At 47.5% G+C, this 22423-nt stretch overlaps 1 protein-coding gene across 1 annotated transcript in view; it reads left to right on the forward strand.

Moving 5' to 3' along the window:
* The first annotated feature begins 654 nt into the window (after positions 1 to 654).
* The window catches only part of LOC122384825 (neurogenic locus notch homolog protein 1-like), a 54679-nt gene continuing 32910 nt past the window's right edge, over positions 655 to 22423 (forward strand). The window contains exon 1 of the mRNA XM_043372600.1: positions 655 to 921. The gene's annotated coding sequence lies outside the window, so the exon portion shown is untranslated. The remainder of the gene's footprint in view (positions 922 to 22423) is intronic.

The raw sequence follows: 22423 nt of genomic DNA on the forward strand, positions 1-22423 counted from the left end.
AAAACAAGGTCACTCGCGAAATGAAGTGGATCCAAAAATGATAAACGGTTTGTTGTTTTGACCAGTCTCGGCGTCTTCTTCTATGTAAGTGCAAAGGGGTTGATATCTTGGAATCGAGAACAGAAAAGTCAGACTAGATGCCGTCCATTCGCAGTTTATACAATACATATTCATTTAAAGCTACCACAATCTGCACTCTAATTCATCATTCGTTAATAATTCATCATTTGCATACTCATCAATCACGCTGCGCTCGTGTTGTAAATTGATCCCGGAAGGGTGCGTGCGCCTGAACACCTGTTCAATGGTAGTTTAATGAATCAGCCGAGTATTTCCTTTCGAACCAAGGGTTATGTCACCGGTTCGCTGACATGTGAATGTAAAACAGTAGGCGGAACCGAACCGACGCACGAGCCTCTTCGAACCAGCCTGAACAATCTCAGTGGACGTCTCTGGGCTTGGTGGGCGTGCGTCATTTTTGTCAAAACTAAGCTGTCCTTCTGTGTGCAGCGCCCCTAGACGGAATTCCTCGTACATACACATCCTGTCGCTGCCACTGCATACAATGCGTACATTATATAACCGTCCGAACCGTCCGGTAAAAGTCTATTTCCATAAGCCGCGCTGCAGTTCCCTCCTTCTCCGCCAGGCGGCGGTGCGGGGCGCCGGTAGACTTTCCGTCGAGCGGTGCCGGCGCGGCGCGCGGCTGAGGTTAGTCCGTCGTGATCTCCCGCAGTCTCCGGCAGCGCACCGCGCCACTGCACCGCACCGAGTCCCGACCCGGACAAACAGACCGATTACTGTAACGGTATCGAGCAGCGGGACCGCGGCACCGGCCACCGAGACGACCCAGAGCGCCACCCGAGGGCACAGGACGCACACACAGCGGGGAGGGACCCAGTCAGGAAACATACGACACAGGTGAGATTTGAGCTGTGACGGGGGAGGGCACCGGGACGGGACTGAGAGATGACCGGCGGCTCCCTGTGCTAAAATATGAGTAATAAGTCTTAACCAAGGCTTAATGGGTGTTTAGTAGCAAATAATATGAAATTTCTTAGCGGTTCAATGCAATAAATGCATTGACTATTTCAGATTTTCAACGTTAAAGAAGAACTACACAGTGATGACCACATAATGTCTTATTATGCGAGCTATGCGGTGTGTACAATTGTTATGACACCTGAAAGGCTTTGAAATTATTCTTTCACACTTCGTCGGCTCGACAAAATGAAGAGTTGAACAGTCAATTTTGCAATCTTGTTATAAAGCATTAAAGTTGATATCGGGTCGGTTCAGGCATAATTAATGATTATGTAGAGCCTTTTTTAATGTGTGTTTTTAATGTAAATATTTTATTGATTGCGCTTCAACTTTTTACTTTAATATTATGATTTATGAACATAAAATTAAACATGATAAGCATGCTTGTGATGTTTAATATTCCTTTCTTTCTCAATATTCCTTTCTTCGAGGATAAACGAGCGGGATACCTTTCGTTCTTTTGACCTTTGCTGGCTGCACCTGCACACCAAGCATGAAACAATCAGTTTCCTATTCACGTTTACCGCTCCCAAAGCCTGCGGCTGGAACAAGTCGTTTTACTCCTGCCAAGCCACTCCTCCCAGCACAAACCGGTTTTCGCAATAGTCCAGTGCCCCAGACATCCAAACAGCGGTATGAATGGCCACCGGCGGCGGAACTAACAGCTCCGCTATCCCACATTATCTGCCCTCCCCGCGGCCCGCCCGGCTGACTCCCATGTGCTATAGACGGAGCTTTCTTCGTCGTGTCGCTCGCCGGGCCGCGACCGCCGCCCCCCCCCCCCCCCCGCCGCGACGCCTGCTCACAGGTCGTTCCCCGGCGCGGTGCCAGCGTCGTTTTTACAGTTAACGCCAGTGGAAAGTGGCTTCCGTGTTTCACTAGAGCGTCGGCGGCGGCGGGGCGGCGCCTCGTTTCACCTCTGTACCACGTGACTGAGCCGTGCCAGGCCGCCGCTGCCATACAGGCGGTCACGTGGGCGGCAGACGGGTCGCCGACGGGTCGCTGGGTTTGATAGGGCGGGAGGGTTCTGCTTCATGGTTACTGGAACGTGGAAAGCCAAGCAATTATTTCGGTCGATCCTGGAACAGATGACGCGCGATGGGGTGCCCGCGCTCGCGACGGCCTGCACTTGTGGCTGGTTTTCCCGTGTGAGGCTATCCCGTCTTCGGACTCTCGAAGATGTTTTCGTGGATCTGGAGAGAGGGATTACGAGTATACCATACAGGCTACAGAGTCTCGGCTCAAAACATGTGCAGTATGCACGGAGATAAGGATATGCTTTCCGAATTCACGTTTTACCATCTCCTTGCAATTTGCATGTAGAGATAGCAAGCAAATGAAAACATGCAACCATGCCAGGTGCATCGCTAATCGCTATACAATGCACCTTATTCTGATGTTATTCATCAGCGGCATACCTCACACGCTAAGATAATCTCTTAGATAATTTCAATTCCCCCCCCTCTCTCTCTCTCTCTCTCTCTCTCTCTCTCTCTCTCTCTTTCTTTCTGGGGCTACCGCTGAATTTATTCCGGACGTTGTATTTCCGTGTCGCAATGGAGAGAAGAGACGGGACACGGGCTCCTGGCACCGTGTCAGGAGACGGGTTCGTGGGGTCCGGCCGGCTCCGGGACGGTGGTCACGTGACCAGATGGTCATCGTGAGTATAGTGGGACCGCCTTCCGGTGGCTCAGAGGACGATAGTCATGTGACCATTGTTCCCGGGCAGGTGGAAAATATACATTCATTTTAAAGTTGATACAAAAACACCTGTAGCATACTACTGCAATTATTTACATAAAATATACCTCGTCTTGAACTATACGAATGAGTGAGGTCGGAAGATAAAATTTGATATTAGAATGTGTGCCCAAACTTCAATTAGCCACGATCCCTAAGAGTAAACCTTGCTTTTGGCATGCTATATCAACTCCTAGCTCAGGCCCATTATCACAAGAGGATTGATAGCGAGCGCCTGGCAAATACGCTGGCAAGTGAAAAAAGCCATCTCGCCTGGTAAAATAATACACTGTAAAAAAAAGTTTAGCACCATAGAGGTACTTTTCAATTGACTAATTTTCAGTACCCTAGCGGTGCTAAGCTAAGCATTTTATTCGTACTTAACTGAGATCTAGTTTAGTATCAAGGTGCTAATATAAGTACCCATATTTGTTTAGCACCCGTGTACTAAATGTAGTACCCTACACCTGCTAGACCAATTTTCAGTACCCTAGCGGTGCTAAACTTTAAAAGGTGCTAAGAATAGCATGCAGTTAGTACCTTCCGTACTCACATATGAACCGTTTTAGCGCTATTGTTACCCCACGACAAGTAGAACAATGCTAACGAAAGCATTGGGGCTGAAAGTAGAATATCTATACTAGTTAAAGCTGCTGCATGAAAAGTTCGCAAAAACTGCTTTCTTTAGCAGCACATACTTTCACTAGTTACTGCAAAAGGACTAATCAATTACCAAAAAGGAAATTGTGTAAGGCCGAAAAGACGTGCAAAAAAGGTTATATCCTATAGATAAGTGATAACTACAAGTCTCAATGATTATGTTTTGCATTCTGCAATATTCCCGTGTAAGTGCATCTTTCAAGCATCCAACACATTATAAAATTAAAAAATAATAATGGAACATTTATTAACACTTCATATCATCTGCATGAAAAAACAAATGTAAATATATACACAAACAAACGCACGGGAAATAACGAAAAGTCGCTCATACACCTGCACACTCGCAGTGACCGACGATTAACGCGAGATCGACTGGGGGAGGCGGGGGGGGGGTCGTTGAACCGACGTTCCGTTCATGGCCATAAGTTCGACCTCATCCACGACCAGACGGCGTTTAGTGATAGACGGAACCGGAGACCCCGTGTTGTTGTCGTAGTTGTCCTCCATTGTAAGTGGAAGTCGACGGAAGAACTGACCAGGCCCCATGCCTGGAGCAAAAAAAAAACTGGATCAGTTCCAAGATTTTTTTTTCTGTTGGGAGCTATTTTCGCAAACAACACAACTTTCCTTCAGACCAAGAAGCGCGATTTGCCAAAGTCGGAATATGAAGCACTTAAACAATATAAGATAATGTCAAAAGATACAACGTGTCAGACTCACCAAAGTCGATCAACGTCGGTGTCGGTGGCATGTGTCGGTGGCAAATGCTCATGTACCACCCGGCCCCGGAGCACTTCACTTCACTGCACTGCTGCACTGCACTTCCCTCCACCTCACTGCCTCCCGGAACAGGGGCACGCACTCCCATGCCACGCACGACGGATTCCACCGATAATAGCTGATTTAAGCTATCATTCCAGAGCTATCACTCGGTGGCATGTGCCCGGAGCACTTCACTTCACTTCATTTCACTTCATATACCGGAGCACGTGCACACACTCCCACCACGACCAACGGACTCCACTAAAATGGCGCAACACGTGGCCGGAAACAGCTGGCACGCGCATGCGCATATCGCTCTGCGCCGTCAAAACGTGCTAAAGGGCTGGTGATAAGACTCCCAGAGATTTGTAAAGCAGGGCTTAGCTACTTTCTTTGGCGCCAATTTCAAATTTGTTTCCTCTGTAAGCATGTCCGGTTCTATTATGATACTAACGTAAGCACCATATTCAGCATTACCAACTTCTAAAACACTTAAAATGGTTCTAATTAGAAATCCAGCTTGAAAGAGCACTCACTGATGGACTGGGTACTAGCAGAAGTAGACGTTAAGCTCAATAGAAGAATAGGTGATCTAAACTTATAATATTTGATGGTAATGTTAGCTATCATTAGCACAGTATTAGCACCATGCTTCTTTGTAAATACGTCGTAGGGTTCTTTTGACGCTAAAAGGTGCTACGAATAGCAGCCGCTAGTACCCTAAATGCTAAACTTTTTTTACAGTGTACGCCCAAGACTGCAAGTGATTCCCCGCTACGGTGCAGGGTGGCACAACCCGGACCATGCGCTCTGTCTGTAGGACGGCGGTGGTTGTAGAAAGTGCGCCGTCACCCGTCACGTGCTCATCCATGGAGAGGCACCGCTGCAGAACAAACCAATTCCAGCTGCTTCATCATAACACTGAACGTTCACCTCATGACCGGCTCACTGTTTGACGTAAAAAGACGTGCTTAACCCTCGCCGGCCGAGGGGGGGGGGGGCGGGTGCCGCCCCCCCATAGGCTTTTTTCGCGATAGCTCTAAACACGCTGGCGATAGAGAGCTGAGACTTGGCACACCTGATCATTGATTCAAGCCGGATCTTTTGACACCAACCGCATTTTTTGGTCAGGGCAGGTCACTGACCTACGACGTCATAAGTGAACCTCTGCACGGTCTTCAGATGTCGCAACTTCGCAACGCCCTCACTGCCAGAAGAGATGTCACAGGGAAATGAAACTTGCAGGATCTAGTATCCATTATGAGTCTCATAAGTTGTATATCTCGGATTTTTCCTAAAGGTCATATGAGGTCAGGTCATTTTCGTGACCTCACCATTATAAGTCAATGGGGAAAAATGAAAACTGCTATTCTGGCGCCGGGAACGATCTCCAACTATCTTAAGCACACAGAATCGTGATTTGATGCACTCCTTGCAAGGTTAGATGCGTCACTTTTGCAATGTTTGCCTTGCGTGACGTCATTTATGACGTCATCAAGGTCATATTAGTTTTTCGTCAATAACTCTTCATCAAATTGAGCTAGCGAGTCGGGAAAGCCACCAATGGACTTAGGAAGACCTGCCAAATCGAATGATATGCGACATGACCTCTTTCGACCAGCTTCGTGACCTGGGGGTGCTGACCTGACCTTGACCTGAGGTCAACACCCTAAGCTGACCTGACCCGAACAAAAAGTATATCATTCGACGCGCCTGAGCGAGGCAAACACGATGCTGCCAAAATCGCGGCTTTGCGGCCGTTTTTTGCGAAGTTATTCACCAAAAACTGAACCGTATCCTGGGGCACTTTACCTGACCTCCGAGGTCACCGGTTGACCTAGGGCCTTAAAATTGGGTACCAATCTCTGTGTCTCGTAACGGCGCACACGCTCGTTTTTTCCGCGACGCGCTAGCTCGACCAGGGGCGAAACGGCGAGGGGGGTCGTACCCGCCCCCCCCCCCGGCCCTCGGCCGGCGCGTATGTAGAAAACCAATAGGTCCGGCGAGGGTTAAACGGAGGTTGGCTAAGCAAGATTTTATACAATTATGTTGGGACTTACGTGGAACGTGTATCATTTTGGTGAAGAACCAAATGCAAAGGAATATCTTTCAAGCTGTCCCCTACCCGCCAATTGCATCGAAAAGAAAGTCATTTTGAAATTACGCGAGTTCTTGGTAGGGGAGAGTGGGGTAAGATGCCCAGGGTGGGAAAGACGCCCCACCCCCTCTAGCGGGGAAACAAAGAATCGAACCTGGAAATTAATGTTCTTAGCGTAAAGCGGAAGCTTGCCTTGTTAACTGCACACAAATTTGCGAAGCTCAGTTGGGCAACGGCTGGCTGGTGATTGCATGTTTTTTATTTGCTGTTTTCAAAAAATATTTTGGCGTCAAAACATTGTAAATATCAAAGAGGGTAGAAAATTTTTGCGTCCCTTGCTATAGTCGTGATACATTTACATGCTTGTACTGTGTCCCAAAGAGTTTGTTTCAGGGTGTAGTTTTATGGCTAACAAATTGTGCTGATTTAATGTTACTTCGGTACCTTGGGGTAAGATGCCCCCTGTCCTGATGGGGAAAGACGCCCCCCTAAATCCGTAGGCTGTCCTTCAAGCAGCCCGTCAAATCATTTATTACGTACTTGTGATGAGAGACAAAAGCCGATCTGGGACTATTGAGAGTCCGGTACGGTCGGGTGCTCCCCATGCCGGTCTCTCGGCCCACACAGCGACTTTTTGGGCGGCATCTGACTCTGAGAGCCCTCACGACGGCCTCTGTGGACCCCATTATTGGCTCCAGGGCCCCTCACGACATCCTTTGAGGGCTCCCACGTTGGCTCCACGGGCCGCGCTGGCATCTGAGGTCCCCACGATGGGCTCGAGGGCCCTCAAGCATGATGAAGACCTATAAGGGCCCCACAGTGGTCTCCGAACGCCACCACGGAGGCTTGTTTGGCCACGCTGGACTATGATGGCCCTAACGATGACCTCTGAAGCCCCTTACGACTACTTTTGAGGGCCCTTACGATGACGTTTGGTGTCTACTGCAGGCTCGAAGGGACTACTGATTAGTTCAGGCGATTCACGTGCCCATTTATGCCACTTATAGTGCAGGGGGGCATCTTACCCAACGCCAGGGGGCGTCTTTTCCACCCTGTGGGGTAAGATGCCCCCTTTCACTTCTTCAGGAAAATGCTTAATAGCAAAAAAAAAGTTATCATATTTCAGGCACAAAAGTGTGATATTTTTGGAGAAAAATGATGTCGGCTTCCGTTGAGACTCCAAGTTTTGGCTTTCCGATCGTCATTTTCGAATAATAAATGACATAGTCAAACCCTGGGCATCTTTCCCCACTCTCCCCTAATGATATGCATACTTATTTTGTCATTACACAGTACACGAAAGCTGTAGGCAAACTGAAAATGAAAACTTATCATAAAAATGATATGGTGGGGGGTGGGGGGCAAATTAACTTGTAACACTTAAATGCATGACCCTACGCAGAATGCTTCCCACATTATTTGATGTAGGCATTCCTGGAAGTTGTAAGCCACCAACCACAAGCAACCTGGTCCCACAGATCAGTTTTATTTCTTGTATACCTACTTACAGTCGCAAAAGAAGCTTACTCCCATCATTCCATGATAAGACCAGCATCCAACCACATAAAGGTGCGATGATTATAGTTTTTCTTGGTCGTCATTTTTTCGTTCTTCAGCAAAATCTAGATAAGCGGAAGGCCAAATTAAATTTGCACGCAAGGTAGACGCTGGGTGTATGCATGTACCAGAAGAATACCTACCGTTTTAGGACATTTGTATTCAAGTATCTAAATGGGTTTACTTATCCATTTCAAGTTTGTGTTGCTTAGTGGTAATGATTCGCATTACGATTACAAGCCTTATTTAAGTGTAATTGGAGCCTTTTGCATTGGAGTACTGTACCTTCAATATAAACAACAGTTTTTTTACGCAATATCACATAAAAATGCGTCCGAGATGATAAACACAAAACAAAGCTGTTACACGCAGTGGCGCGGGAACCGGGGAGGGGGGCTAGCGGGGGCTGAGCCCCCAACTTTTCGGCTGGGGGGCTCGTAATGTATTTGAGCCCCCCCCCCCCCAGCTGAAGGAATCGAAATCTGAAATCTACCAACATAATTTCATAGATTCATACATAGGCGCGGGAACCGGGGGAGGGGGCAGTGGGGGAAGCTTGCCCCCACAACTCTGCGGCCGTGGGGGTGATGCCCCACAACTTTTCATGAGGCCAGGAACCGTTGGGCAGCTTGTATCCCCAAATTAGGGGTTGTGGGTTACAAAGGAAGAAAGCATATAAGTGAAAAATCCACCTCTCTCACTGGCTTGGCAACTCATTTGGCAGATTAAAGCCTTATTTCCAGGTTGCCAAAACGGTAGTTTCTTCACTCAGCTGAGACGGAATACCTCACTTTTTGCAAATATATATTTTTTTTTGAAAAGGCCAAGGGCTGAAAAATAAGTGGCCTAAAACCGGTGAGAAAACTAGATTTGGGGGTACCCTAGGTTGATCTCTATTATGGTTCAGCCCCCCTCCCCCCTCCCCAGTCTGGAAGAAGTTCCCGCACCACTGGTTACACGTTTCAAATGCTAGCATAGCAAGGTCCAAATTATCACTTTATTTCAGGTACTTGTTCTTAATGACTCATAACCACCACTAAATCTGGGTCTGAACGACAGTTAGTACTGACAGGGCAGGCCGTGACCGATTCTTAGAGCATCTCCTTTTGCAAAGCTTTCATCAGCTCACCTATTGCGCCATTTCTGACTCAGCTGGCTTCATCGTCGCCCCTGTCTCGGCAATCCCGGGTTTGTTTGGCACTCGACCCCAACACAGCTGAAGGGCATCCAGATAATTGTGACAACAAGTTCACATCGCCCTATACTCTACAATGTTTGTTTGTAGCCCACTCGAGCTTTGGTGCCTCAGGCTCTCGAGCTATTTATTCTCGCGCTGTGCATTCGCGATTCTGCGAGGGCAGGTCGAAAACAAGTGGCGTCGATTAAGCCGTAGGGTGAGCGCATAACAAACCACAGTGGGGAAGGTCGTGATGGTAAGTAATTGGTGGGTGCGTGGCGGTTGTAAATTGTTAGCTGCACGCGTTTTCTGCAGTTGACTGGCGTGCGTGGGCAGGAGGAGGAGATTGACTAGACGGCAGCGTTGATACGCGAGACGAGCACCCACCCCACTATTTGTGCGCAGTAAATTTAGCTTGAGATAGTTCGGCGATGAGCTAACGTCGCGGTTGGGCCTCTCCCTAGTGGGACTGCGCATTTCGCAGCAAGCGAGATGGTAGCATTCTCCGCCCTTTGAGCTTTACACTCGGCTATTGCGAAGGCACTGATGATTAGCAACTTCTGAGCGGCTGGTTAGCTCATGACGTCGAACTATCACCTGTCGAAATCTGAACGCATCTGCTCACTGCCGGCTGTTGACTGTCAACGAAATGCTGTTATGACTGCCGGCGGACCACGAACGGTGGACTGTGGACTACTAATTACGAACAGTGGACCTCTCTGTGGCCACGGCGCGTGACTGGTGAGGTAAGAGCCGGCACGGCCGGCGCGGCCTCGTTTTTGTTCGCGGCCCGCCGCCGCCGCCGCCGCCGTCGACGTCGCATCTTTGTCTGTGGATATTCAATGGCACCGTCGGCCGGTGGTCTATGAGAACGATATGCTGACGTCTCCGGCACGTCGTAATGAGGTGTGAGGTCTGCTGGCTTGCCGGTGATGTCACTGCCCGAGGCTGCCACTGTGGCTAACCATGATTGTAGTCCCTTCAGGGGTAGGTACCAACTAGGCGAGAGATAATACGGAGAAGAAACGGGACTCTGGAATATTGGATTATGGCATCCAGGCGTTATGCATGTCTCTAAACAAAAAAATCCGGGAGGTCGAGATAAGATCCAACAAACAGAGAGAACACCGTAAGATAACGCTTTGCAAATGGTTGAACTATCCCTAGTGAAAAAGTCCTATAGGATTCCTGTAGGATCGTCCTCCATGGATCATGAAGGATTAGTCCTGTATGATTCTTGTACGAAATTGTTACAAGGATTCATGTAGGACTCCTTCAGGATATCCTACAGGATGTCGTGCAGGAATCCTATAGGATGTCCTACATGAATCCAATAGGATGTCCTACAGGAATCCTATAGGATGCCCTACAGGAATCCCATAAGATGTCCTACAGAAATCCTGTAGGATGTCCTACAGAAATCATGTAGGATGTCCTACAGGAATCCTGTAGGATGTCCTACAGGAATCATGTATGATGTCCCACAAGAATCATATAGGATGTCCTACAGGAATGCTATAGGATGTCCTACATGAATCCTATAGGATGTCCTACAGGAATCCTATATGATATCCTACATGAATCCTATAGGATGTCCTACAGGAATCCTATAGGTTGTCCTACATGCGTTCATACAGGGATGCTATAGCAAGTCCCACATGCCGTCATACAGGAATCCTACATAATGCCCTACAGGTGCTCTACATGAAACCTACATGTTGTTATACAGGGTGTCCTACAATACGTATGTCTCACGGATATCAGTCAGTAGCTGAACCAGCCATTCTGCGTGAGCACTTAGCACCCCACTTCAATGACGTAATCACAGTCAGCTATCGGCTTCAACAAAATTCGTAGACTGCCAAATGTATTCCACATAATGCCCATTTTACACTTGGAGGTCACCGTCGGACTAGTTAAGTACAGTCACCAGCACTTGCTACTAATCACCTCGTTTTTGTTCAGTAGTTTGAAGACCGATCAATTGTCAGTCGCGCAAGATACGTCAAACGATCCGTTTGGTCCTCCGATTTTCGAATATCTAGCTTGTTTTTGTATATTCGAAGCATTTTGGGATGGGGAGCCAAAAAAACTATTTTCTGCCCTAAAGTGTGCCCCAAGAAGTCGTAGAACCTAGCCCCGCCTCTGATCCACAGACCACTAGTGCCATCTCTTGTCAGCCGAACAAGCCGCAGAAGTAAATAATGTCACGTGACCTTTCCACACGCTACAATTACTACGCAGCTGTAGTGGGGGAAGCGGGGCGGAGGCGTGGAGATGGACGCGATCGGTCGGCTGGGGTCAGGTCGCCGAGGTCAGAGGTCATCCGCCGGAGGGTGTTTGAGCGGTTAGGCCGTGTGGGCTGGGGCCTGCGGAGTGGGGAGCGCCTGGACCGGCTCAGGCCCGGGTGACCTACGCCCGGGTGGCCTACGCCCGGCTGACCTACGCCCGAATTGCCTACTCCATCGAATGTCTACGCCCGGGTGACCTACGCCCGGCTGACCTACGCCCGAATCGCCTACTTCATCGAATGTCTACGCCCGGGTGACCTACGCCCGGCTGACCTACGCCCGAATCGCCTACCCCATCGAATGTCTACGCCCGGGTGACCTACGCCCGGCTAACCTACGCCCGAATCGCCTACTCCATCGAATGTCTACGCCCGGCTGACCTACGCCCGGCTGACCTACGCCCGAATCGCCTACTCCATCGAATGTCTACGCCCGGCTGACCTACGCCCGGCTGACCTACGCCCGAATAGCCTACTCCATCGAATGTCTACGCCCGGCTGACCTACGCCCGGCTAACCTACGCCCGAATCGCCTACTCCATCGAATGTCTACGCCCGGCTGACCTACGCCCGGCTGACCTACTCCATCGAATGTCTACTGCTCCCCTCCTGTCCGATTAAAGAGTGAAGATTTCGCATACCAAAGTGACCCTTCCGGGGGAACCGGCACCCGCAAGTCAGGTAACAATGGGAAGGGTCGGAGGGACCGACCGCCGCGCCGCATGGTGACAGGTGATTCCCGGGACGTCCGAGCGTCGCCTTTCAGACGCATCGCCGCCTCCCCCCCCCCCCCCCCGCCGCGCCGTGCCGCGCCGCACAAAGCAGACGGACCCTGTCGCGGAGCGAACTACCCGACCAGGCTGTCATCATCGGCGGAGAGCCTGAACTGCTTTTTTTTTTAATCGTTGAGCTGATCAAGCTTGAGTAGCCATGCTTGCGTATTTCACGCTTCAGCCCTGCTGTGAGCCATGTTTTATGATTTCTCATTTCAGATCTTAACAATGATCTTAGGTAGGAAGAACCGTGAGAAACGCCCCTCCCCCTTAGCCCTCGCCGGTATAAGGGGGGGGGGGGTCGAACAGCCCCCTCTCGGTTTTCGATAATAACTCGTGTAAAAACTCGCTGATCGCGACGGAACTTTCATTACCATCGCGTTCATCAATTTTACACCTACCCTAACAATTTCATGACCCTGACGCAAATGACCTTTGACCTGTGACCTTTTTTTCGAGACCATGTTTGGCCGGAATCGCGATTTGGCGTATATGTCGTCTCCTCTTAGCCGCGCGTTTGCACTCTTTTCGTGGTTTCAAGCGTTCAAACATGTGATATGATATTGCTCCTATGCGTTAGGGTGGGTGTCTAGTTCACTTGAAGCTCAGGACAGGTCACTGACCTTAAATAAGCTCGGTTAAATTTTACATGTTTCTAGGCTAGTTTTTTTTTTTTAGCTTAATTCGAATTTAGCAACCATATGAGCATTTACGAAGTAGTTTTGGTGCCATCGTAACATGTTACGAAGCTGTCAGAGGCGGTTGACACCTACTACGAATACCCGGCAAAACCACTACTGGTTGACCTGAACTGACCTGACCCGACCTGGCCTAAAAGCATGAAGACATCATCTGTGATAAAAACTAACATGATATTCGTGATCAGAACCCCGAATAACCTCGTAGCAGCCACACTTTACGACCCAACTGGTCTCGATTTTTCCGACTTTTGGGCCAATGACCTGGCTTGAAAGGTCAACCAATGACCTAGGACCTTAAAATTGGGTATCATCGGCTTCCTCTTGTCACGGGAAACACGCTCGTTTTTTCGCGAAGCTCTAGCTCCATCAGGGGTGAGACGGCAAGGGGGGTCCAACGGACTTTCCCCGCCCTTATACGTTTGCGGCTGTCAAAACACCAATACTGGCGAGGGAAGTGTGTCACCGCTAGACTAGTTATTTGACCATATACTATTAGGTATTTATCTATATTTATTTATTTACGATCTCAAGCCTCCACGTGGTAGGTTTTAAAGCTTACGTCATTGCACAGTATGTCTTAAAAGTACCGCGCAAAGTAACAGTGGATCCATCAAGCCTGACCGAGGAAGGACTGCTAGTCACCGAAACAATGGATATCCTCGTCCATTCCCCAGGTCAATTGGTTCGGTGACTTTCAAATTATAGCAGGCCCTTCCTCGGTCAGGGTTGATGGATCCACCGTCACTTTGCGCGGTACTTTTAACCCTCGCCCTGGCAGGGCATTTTTCATAACACGGCCTGGCAGGGCGGGGGGGTCGATGCGACCCCCCTCGCGATTGGCTCCTATGGCACCTAGAAACACCAAATTTGGTAGGTAGGTGGGCCCCCTAGATTTCTCACCCCTGTGCAAATTTGGCTGCTCTAGGTCAATATTTAGGGAGTTTTTGGGGGATATAAATGTAAAAATTTCGCTAAAATAGGTCAAATGTTTTTCGCTTATAACTTTTGATCATAGATAGAGCAAAAAGAAAAGCAGACTGTACATAGGTACATTGGAGTGTTATGCATACATACATAGGTACAAACCATGGTCACAAGTTCATCGGTGCAAAACTCACAGCCTATATAACGCACTATGCCATATACTATTTTAAAGACCTTATCTTTCAACCATTCAACAAAATAATGCATAAAGCACTGGTATGCTGCATTCCAGCGTGATTGAGCTTTTCCAAGGCATTTCAAAACGGGGTGTTTTATCCAGAATTGGAGGATCAAAAGCATGCGAAAGCATGTAGTATTACGGGTATGGTAAGACGCTATACTTTGGTTGTCACCTGATTATGAGTTTCGTTTGCATAGAAAATGCATTTAACCCTCGCCGGCCGATGGGGGGGACGGCGGGTGCCGCCCCCCCCCCCGCCCTAGGGTTTTTTCCGCGATAGCTCCTAACACACTGGCGATAGAAAGCTGAAACTTGGCATACCTAACCTTTGATTCAAGCCGGACCTTTTGACACCAACGGCATTTTCGAGTCAGGTCAGGTCACTGACCTATGACGTTATAAGTGAACCTCTGCACGGTCTTCAGATGTCGCAACTTCACAACGCCCTCCCAGAGGAAACTCACAGGGAAATGAAACTTGCAGGATCAAGTATCCATAACGAGTCTCACAACTTGTATATCTCGGATTTTTCCGAAAGGTCATATGAGGTCAGGTCATTTTCGTGACCTCACCATTAAAAGTCAATGGGGAAAAATGAAAACTGCTATTCTGGCGCCGGGAACGATCTCCAACTATCTCAAGCACACAGAATCGTGATTTGATGTACTCCTTGCAAGGTTACATGCGTCACTTTTGCAATGTTGACCTTGCGTGACGTCATTTACAACGTCATCAAGGTCATTTTAGTTTTTCGTCAATCACTCCCGATCAAATTGAGCTAGCGAGCCAGGAAAGCTACCAATGAACTCAGGAAGACCTGCCGAATCGAATGATATGCGACATGACCTCTTTCGACCAACTTCGTGACCTGGGGGCGCTAATTTTACACCTATCCTTAAAATTTCATGACCCTGACCCTAATGGCCTTTGACCTGTGACCTACTACTTTCGAGACCATGTTTGGCCGGAATCGCGATTCAGCGCATGTCGGCTCGCATCAGCCGCGTGTTTGCAGTCTTTTCGTGGTTTCAAGCGTTCAAACATGGGATATGATGTTGCTCCCATGCATTAGGGTGGGTGTCAAGATCACCGGGAGGTCAGGTCAGGTCATTGACCTTTGATGACCTCGGTTTTCTTTTTTGGAGTTTTACATGTCTCTAGGCTAGTTTTTGGATCTGAATTCGAATTTAGCAACCATTTGAACATTTACGAAGTAATTTTGGTGCATTCGTAACATGTTACGAAGCTGTCAGAGGCGGTTGCCACCTACTACGAATACCCGGCAAAACCCTTACTGGTTGACCTGACCTGACCTGACCTGACCCGACCTGGCCTAAATGCATGAAGACATTATCTATGATCATTATTAACCCTCGCCCGCACATGGGGGGGGGGGTTGCCACCCCCCCCAGGTAGTCTTTCTGCTCTGCACTCAACATTTTTAGAGCTAGAGAGCTGATTTTTGGTATAGCTGCTCGTCTATCCTTTCTTGATGTCCACTGAAAGTTTCAAGTTTCTGTGATTTTTGGTTTCGGAGATATGACCTTGTTTGTCAGGTCATGTCATGACCCAAATGGCCAATTCTCAACATCTTGCGTTTGCCATGGGCCTTGTGAGCTTTTGACACCTTGATTTCGGCCTTTTTTGCCAGTCTTACCTCCCACCTATCATGGAACATGTTGTTCGACGATGTACAGGGGTCAAGGTCAGGGTCAAGGTCAACCTAGGTCATCTAAGATAATTGCGTTTTAGGCAAGCTGAATTTACTTTTTGTGAAGTTTTTTGCCTGCATTTTTGGTAAAAGCTTCTCAGATCATGATTTCATGTAATATGGACACAAAAACAATCGGTGCACACATCAGTATACACACAGACACACACAGACATACAAACACATATAACTGACCTTGACCTAACTTGACCTGAAATGACCTCAACAGCAAAAATCTGGTCGGGTAGTGTGACAAAGAGGTTCTAGCTGGCTTGGCACCAGAAAACGGCATCGTCATCGGTATATGATAAGCAGCGCACTTGATATCCAACGGTGACCCAAAACAGCAACATTTTTTAGTTTGACCTGACCTGGAAGGTCAATGACTGACCTGAGAAGGTAAAATCGGGTATCATTGGATTTGTCTCTTCCCAAAGAATCTTTTTGGTCTTTACCGCTAAGCTCTATCTCCAACAGGAACGAAACGGCGCGGGGGGTGGCAATTCAATTCAATTCATGTATTTAGCAACTTTCCACTTTACAGTGGCTGTTTAAAAGTCACACGTCTTGTGAATAAAAAGGTGGGACATAAAACGAGATAATATAAAAGATGACATGAAAAAAACACACACACACACACAACATCACCACCACTAGGGTCAGAGGTCAATCGGCCAACCAGACACATCCGTATCATCGCCTCACATCATAGGGGAAGTTGGGGGAACGCCGAATACTTTTTTTTTCTGACGCCCGTAGCACGCAAGGTAGACAACTTAAGCTATTCTTGTTGGCGTCATTCGAGAGGCCAGTCTTTTGCCTTTCAAACATACCAGGCGCATTTGATGAATTCGCATACCGTTAAGCGCACTAACTAAAAATATCAAAGAAGTGACTTTTTCGGCGTTGCCCCGGACTGCGGGGAAAGCCGAAAATGGGAGAAATGATCTACGGGGAATGCCGACATTGATGTTTTGCCACTTTATCTCAAACTTTATCCAGAATTTATCAAAGCTGACACGCGTTTTAAGAGCTTGAGGACGCTTGGTGCACACTGGAAGTTATAATTGTGTGATATAATAAGAAAATGCCAGGTAAATAATTCCTTATAGGTAACAGGCCGTTGTGTCGGTTGAAAGTGTAATTTGTGTGACTAAAAATTCGCGTTGCTATTCTACAGCAGTAAAGTCCACGTAGCGTGCTTTAACGTGCGTAATTGCACGTTTTCGGCATTACCCCAGCCAGCCATACTTTCATTTGCAGACCCATAACTTTTCAACGTGCCGTATAAATTTCAAATAGGCAGCACACTTATGCAAAGACATGCTGAAGATTACTTGACCGAATTGGCCAGACAAACGGTAGCATAATGAGTAAGAAATGCAGCTTCAAAGGCGCATGTAGTACAAGGAACGCGTACCTTGAAAACGCTTTTGGCGCCCTCACAGCCGAAGTATTCCGAATGACGACTCGTAACAAACATGCGATAATTGTAGTCACTTAAGCTTCAGAGCATCACTGACAGGTGGCATCCATGTCTTACGGTTTTCGAAATATCTCGAATTTCGGCTTTGCCCCAACTCCGGCATTGCCCCAACTTCCCCTATCATCGTCTAGAAGAAAATCTTTAAGACGGCGCTTGAACTGATAGATATGCTGGGCATTACGTACATCGGGTGGGAGGTGGTTGTACAAATCAGCTGCTCTAAAACTAAATCGGCGGACTCCTGAGGTGCTTACAGCATGTGAGCGCCTTAGCTGGTGAGATTGTCTCGTATCATAGCCATGGTCAGCAGTAGTCAGCATCGCGGCTATATCACCTGGCTGACCCGTGAACATGACTCTCTTCAGCAGGCAGAGAGTGTGATAGCAGACCAGTTGATCAGCCCTAAGCCAACAAAGGTCCTTTACGACATCAGATATGTGATCGTACTTCCTCCTTCCGCTCACAATCCGCGCACAAAAATTGATCAACTTTTGCACTCGGTGGAGCTGCGTTACACCGCAAGTGCCATACAGTGCGATGCAATATCTGATAGAGGAGAGCACAAGTGCACTGACGATACGAACCAACGTCTCTTTGGGAAGTACATGTTTGGCATGAGACAGGGCGATCAGTATACCTGTTGACCTCGCTACAAGCTGATCGACGTGCGGTTCGAAGGTAAGGTGTCTATCCATCACCACGCCAAGGTTCTTTACTGTGGGACTCTCAGTAATGACAGCTGAGCCGGGAGGCACATGGCAACCACCCCCCCCCCCCCCCCATGTGCGTTCTAGGATGGGAAAATGGCATGTGCGGGCGAGGGTTAACATGATATTCGTGATCATCACCCCGAAAAAAGAAACCTATAGCAGCCACCTTTACGACGTTCTAACATGTCCCGCTTTTCCCGACTTTTGGCCTTTGACCTGACCTGGAAGGTTAGCCGATGACCAAGGACCTTAAAATTGGGTATCATCGGCTTTCTCTCGTCACGGGCAGCACGCTCGTTTTTTTTCTGCGGAGGTCTAGCTTGATAAGGGGCGAAACGGCAAGGGGGGCAACAGACTCCTGCCCCCTATACGTTCGTGGCTGGAAAAACACCAATACGGGCGAGGGTTAAGAGTGTGTCCTTTAATAACCCGCGCCCTGATGGGGGGCCATTTTGGCCCCCACCCTGTGGTTTTTCTTAAATAGTGAGAAAATGGCGGCACGCAGCGCAGCCAAATTTTGGGTACCTTACCGGGCATCAATTCGACACCTTCACACAAAATTTCAAGTCACAGGTCACCTCAGGTCAGGAGTTATTGAGGTCAAACTGAGGTCATGTTCGAGTAAAAATGAGCAAAAAACATGACATCTTGAAACGCTCACCAATTCTACAGTTAATAAGCAATTTTAAAGTTCTTTATGTGGTTGTGTAGAGAAAAGACGGCGCTACAAAACTGCTATCTCGGAATTTCAAAATTTTGGAATTTTGACCCCCAAAAATAAAAAAATGATTTTTTTTAGAAAAACTCAAAAAATTTCCAAAATTTTTTCGAATTTCGAAAAAACCGGAATATATGTGATAGTCCCTGCGCTCTTCGATATACATACCAAATTTAAGATCGATACCTCTTTTTTTGGCCAAGTTATAGCGAAAAAACTGTTAAAAATTGATGACGTCAAATTTTTGAACTCAATTTTTAGCAATTCTAGACCTTCTAGCGCAAAAAAGAGACCACCATTGAACTCCCCGTGACGAGCTGCATCGAATCGGTACCCATTTTATGCAAAAATATCAACTTTGAAATTTGACCTAATTTGACCTGACCTTGATCTGACCTTGACTTGACCTTGACCAAAACGTGACCTAAGCTGGCCTTAAAGTCTGCCTGATCCACATAATCGCATTTTTCATGTAAAATGGACCATGAAACATGTATCACACGACACTTTCATATTGTGACCCCCAGTGACCTGACCTCTGTGACCTGACCTGGTATCAGTGACCTCAAATAGCAAAATATGTGTTTGAAGAACATTTCCCCATCGATGATTGTCAATGAAATGCATTTTACTCGATTTTACAACGCATTTCTTGAAATGCCTGTAAACGGTGAAAATTCGACCTTTGACCTGACCTGTGACGTCATCGGTTTGTACGAGGTCAATGAAATTAGGTCACAAGGTAGTTCCCCGTTGGGGCTATCCAACGCCGTTTACCGCTTGTCGCTATGTTGCGTGGTTCTCGAGATCTTAGGGGGGCCAAAATGCCCCCCCCCCCATCAGAACGCGTTGCTAGGCAGACCCCATCAGGGCGCGGGTTAACACAAAAGCTATTGTGTATTTGTGTTATTGTGTATTATTGGGTTTCTGAACCTGTTGATGGTATGCAATAAAAACAAAATAAATACAAGTGTAGAAGGTAACGGATGTGGGAATGGTAGGTCGTTACAGGTCTCGCGGGTTTTAGCGGTAGGTTTTGCACCTAGAAAATTTAGTGTACTTCAGGCTATATCTTCGTCGTCTTAAGCTTTTAAGTGTTGAAGATGCGATCGACTTGTTGGGTAACAAGCCGGCCACGATCGTGTAAAATTACTTCATTGTAGATCGATTAGTTTCTGAGATATAACCGGAAATGTAAAAGTGCCAAACCTACCGCTTAATCTCGCGAGACCTGTACAAATAAAGGCTTGCATAGTATTGACGGTATTGACGATATTTCGGAAAGTTTGGGCCCCCATCTTGTTTGGGCCCTTTTTCTGAAAACCTGCCCCCGCAAGGCGAAATCCGTGGCGCCGTCCCTGGTGCTGGGGGGGGGGGGGGGTCCTGGTCGGCCTGTCCATTCGGACGGGCTAAGCCCCGGCGACTCTAGGCCCTAGGGTGTCTGCCCAGACAAATGTCTCCCCCTAATTCCTATCATTCTTCCGGCTCTGAAATGGTCTTGTCAGACCGAAAGGGCCTAACCCAACAAAACAAAAACAAGCAAGCAGCGTGCGCCAGTCGCAGCTGGGCTGGCTGTGCAGCGCCGGCTCTCGATGACACGTCTATGGCCGAGTGGGAATGGGCGTGAATTGGTGCGTGTGCCTGTACTATAGCATAAGTGACCAATCTGAGCTGTTTCTACTTTGATATATTGAGCCTGACTCTGGAATAGCCACACTTGAGTGGAACGGATCTAATTGGGACGTGAACTGAATAAATGTATGACTATGACTAAGCAAGTATGAGTAAGCACACAAAATGCAACATAAATCGGTTTCTTGGTTGGTGATATCACGAAAACGTGTTGGCAATAGTCTAATTATGTTACAAAAATGCGTGATAAAATTACTCAAATTAATTTGAAAATTTATAGATGGCGTCAGGGTACCGAAGTTGGCAGGTGAAATCGATCTCCCTTTCTTTTCCGGGGTCCACCTATGATCCACCTGGCACCTCTTGTTCACTTGTGAACCTACAAAAAATGTTCATTTCAATCGCTATTGCATTTGTTATTTTACATACTTAACGTCATGATCTGAGTAGAAAATATTCGCTGTGTGTAATTACTTTCCAATACCTTCCAACATTCACTGGACGCGCCTAGATATTTTTTAATGTATAGCTTGCAAGTGTTCCAGAACTTAACTGAATTGAGTCACTCCAGGACAATCTAACTATTACCAAGCCGCTCATCAAATGCTACGTTGCATATCAATATCACACCCCTTTTTTGGACGCCTAGATCGTGCTATTATAACCCTCGCCCTGGCAGGGCATTTTTCGTAATGCGGCCTGGGGGGGGGGGGGGGTGATCCGACCTCCTGGCATTTCGAAACTAAACGTCGTAGCGCTTCCCAACAAAGACAAGTCGATTGCTCTTTACGAGTATTCGCGACTGGTGATACCTATATTTTTATCCTAGGTCAATATTTGACACCGTTTTGGCTAGTCAACGATCAATTTACGGGGAAAAGCTAAAATTTTCCAAGCTATTTAGCCAATAATGGCAAATCCATGAAAGATATCAACATGAAACTTTCACGACCGTGTTTCCCAATGAATTAGCAACAAAATGATGCATAGCTCACTGCAGTTCAGTCAATACTGGCGTGACATAGTCCCCGGGAACACGAGAGTCACACCCGCCGCTGGCGAGGACGGTCCTAATTGACCTGAGGTGACCTTGTACAGATCGAGGAACAATTTTGAAAGCATTTAGATGAAGATTGAACCACAGATTCGGATTCAGGACCTCAAGAAACCCCACTAAACACAGACATGCGAGGTCAATGACCTTTGTTGACCTTAGAAATGTCAATATACAATGTAATGTTTCATGTCCTGTCAAAATCTGACATAAGTCACACAGAATAATTTCGTTCTTGTCGATGGGATCGCGTCCAGTTACGCCAGATGTACGATTTTGTCAAAAAGAGTCGGAGGTTTTACCTATTGTGAGGTTATAGCTCGGTGACCTGACATGACCCGAAAATATTTTTTACCGAAAGATTGAGCTGAAAGTTAGCAAGTAGGTAGGCACCCACTAAGCCATGCATATCCATGTGCCAGATTTGGGGTGCTGTTGCACGTGCGCACGTGCAGGGGTCGATTCCAGATCTCGAAGACGGCTGGACCGATTGCGCTCAAATTTGGTACACGGTTAGGGAGCAGTTGGTAGGGTGCCGTGCAAAAGTCAGTTGGGACCCAGTTGGCACGTGCGCACATGCAGGGTGCCGCTTCCAGATCTCGAGAACGGCTGGGCCGATTGCGCTCAAATTTGGCACATCACTAGGGACCGGTTAGTAGGTCTTGGGGTGCAGTGCACAAGTTATTTGGTGGTACCCCCTCGCAATTTCGCACGTGCAAGGCCCACCCTCCCGCTCACTTCGTTGGTCGCCCCAAAAGGCGTTTTACTGGTGTGCACGATTACTTTATAAAAATGCTGAAGTGTTGCAAGTGATTGACAAATATTGTCCAAAGCATGCTGCCTTTGTCCAACCAAATTCCGATTTGGGCATAGGACAAAATCGGAATTCTGAAGGTTCAAAATCCAATTGGCACCACTCTAACAGATGTGGTAAGGTTGTGATAGGTTTTACCGAACGGAGATATAGACGATCTGCACAACTGACGAGAGAAGCCAACCTCTGTCAACTGGCTGGTGTGCAGCAAGCAGATATTGATATTCTGCAACGGTTATTTTTGTTGTTGTTTTAATCTTTCTTCAATAAGGTACCTATGTTAGAGCTGTTGTGCCTATTTGTTTATACACCAAACAACATCGGTGAT

This window comes from Amphibalanus amphitrite, unplaced genomic scaffold, assembly GCF_019059575.1.
Source record: "Amphibalanus amphitrite isolate SeventyFive unplaced genomic scaffold, NRLGWU_Aamphi_draft 000199F_arrow, whole genome shotgun sequence".
Lineage (NCBI taxonomy): Eukaryota > Metazoa > Arthropoda > Thecostraca > Balanomorpha > Balanidae > Amphibalanus > Amphibalanus amphitrite.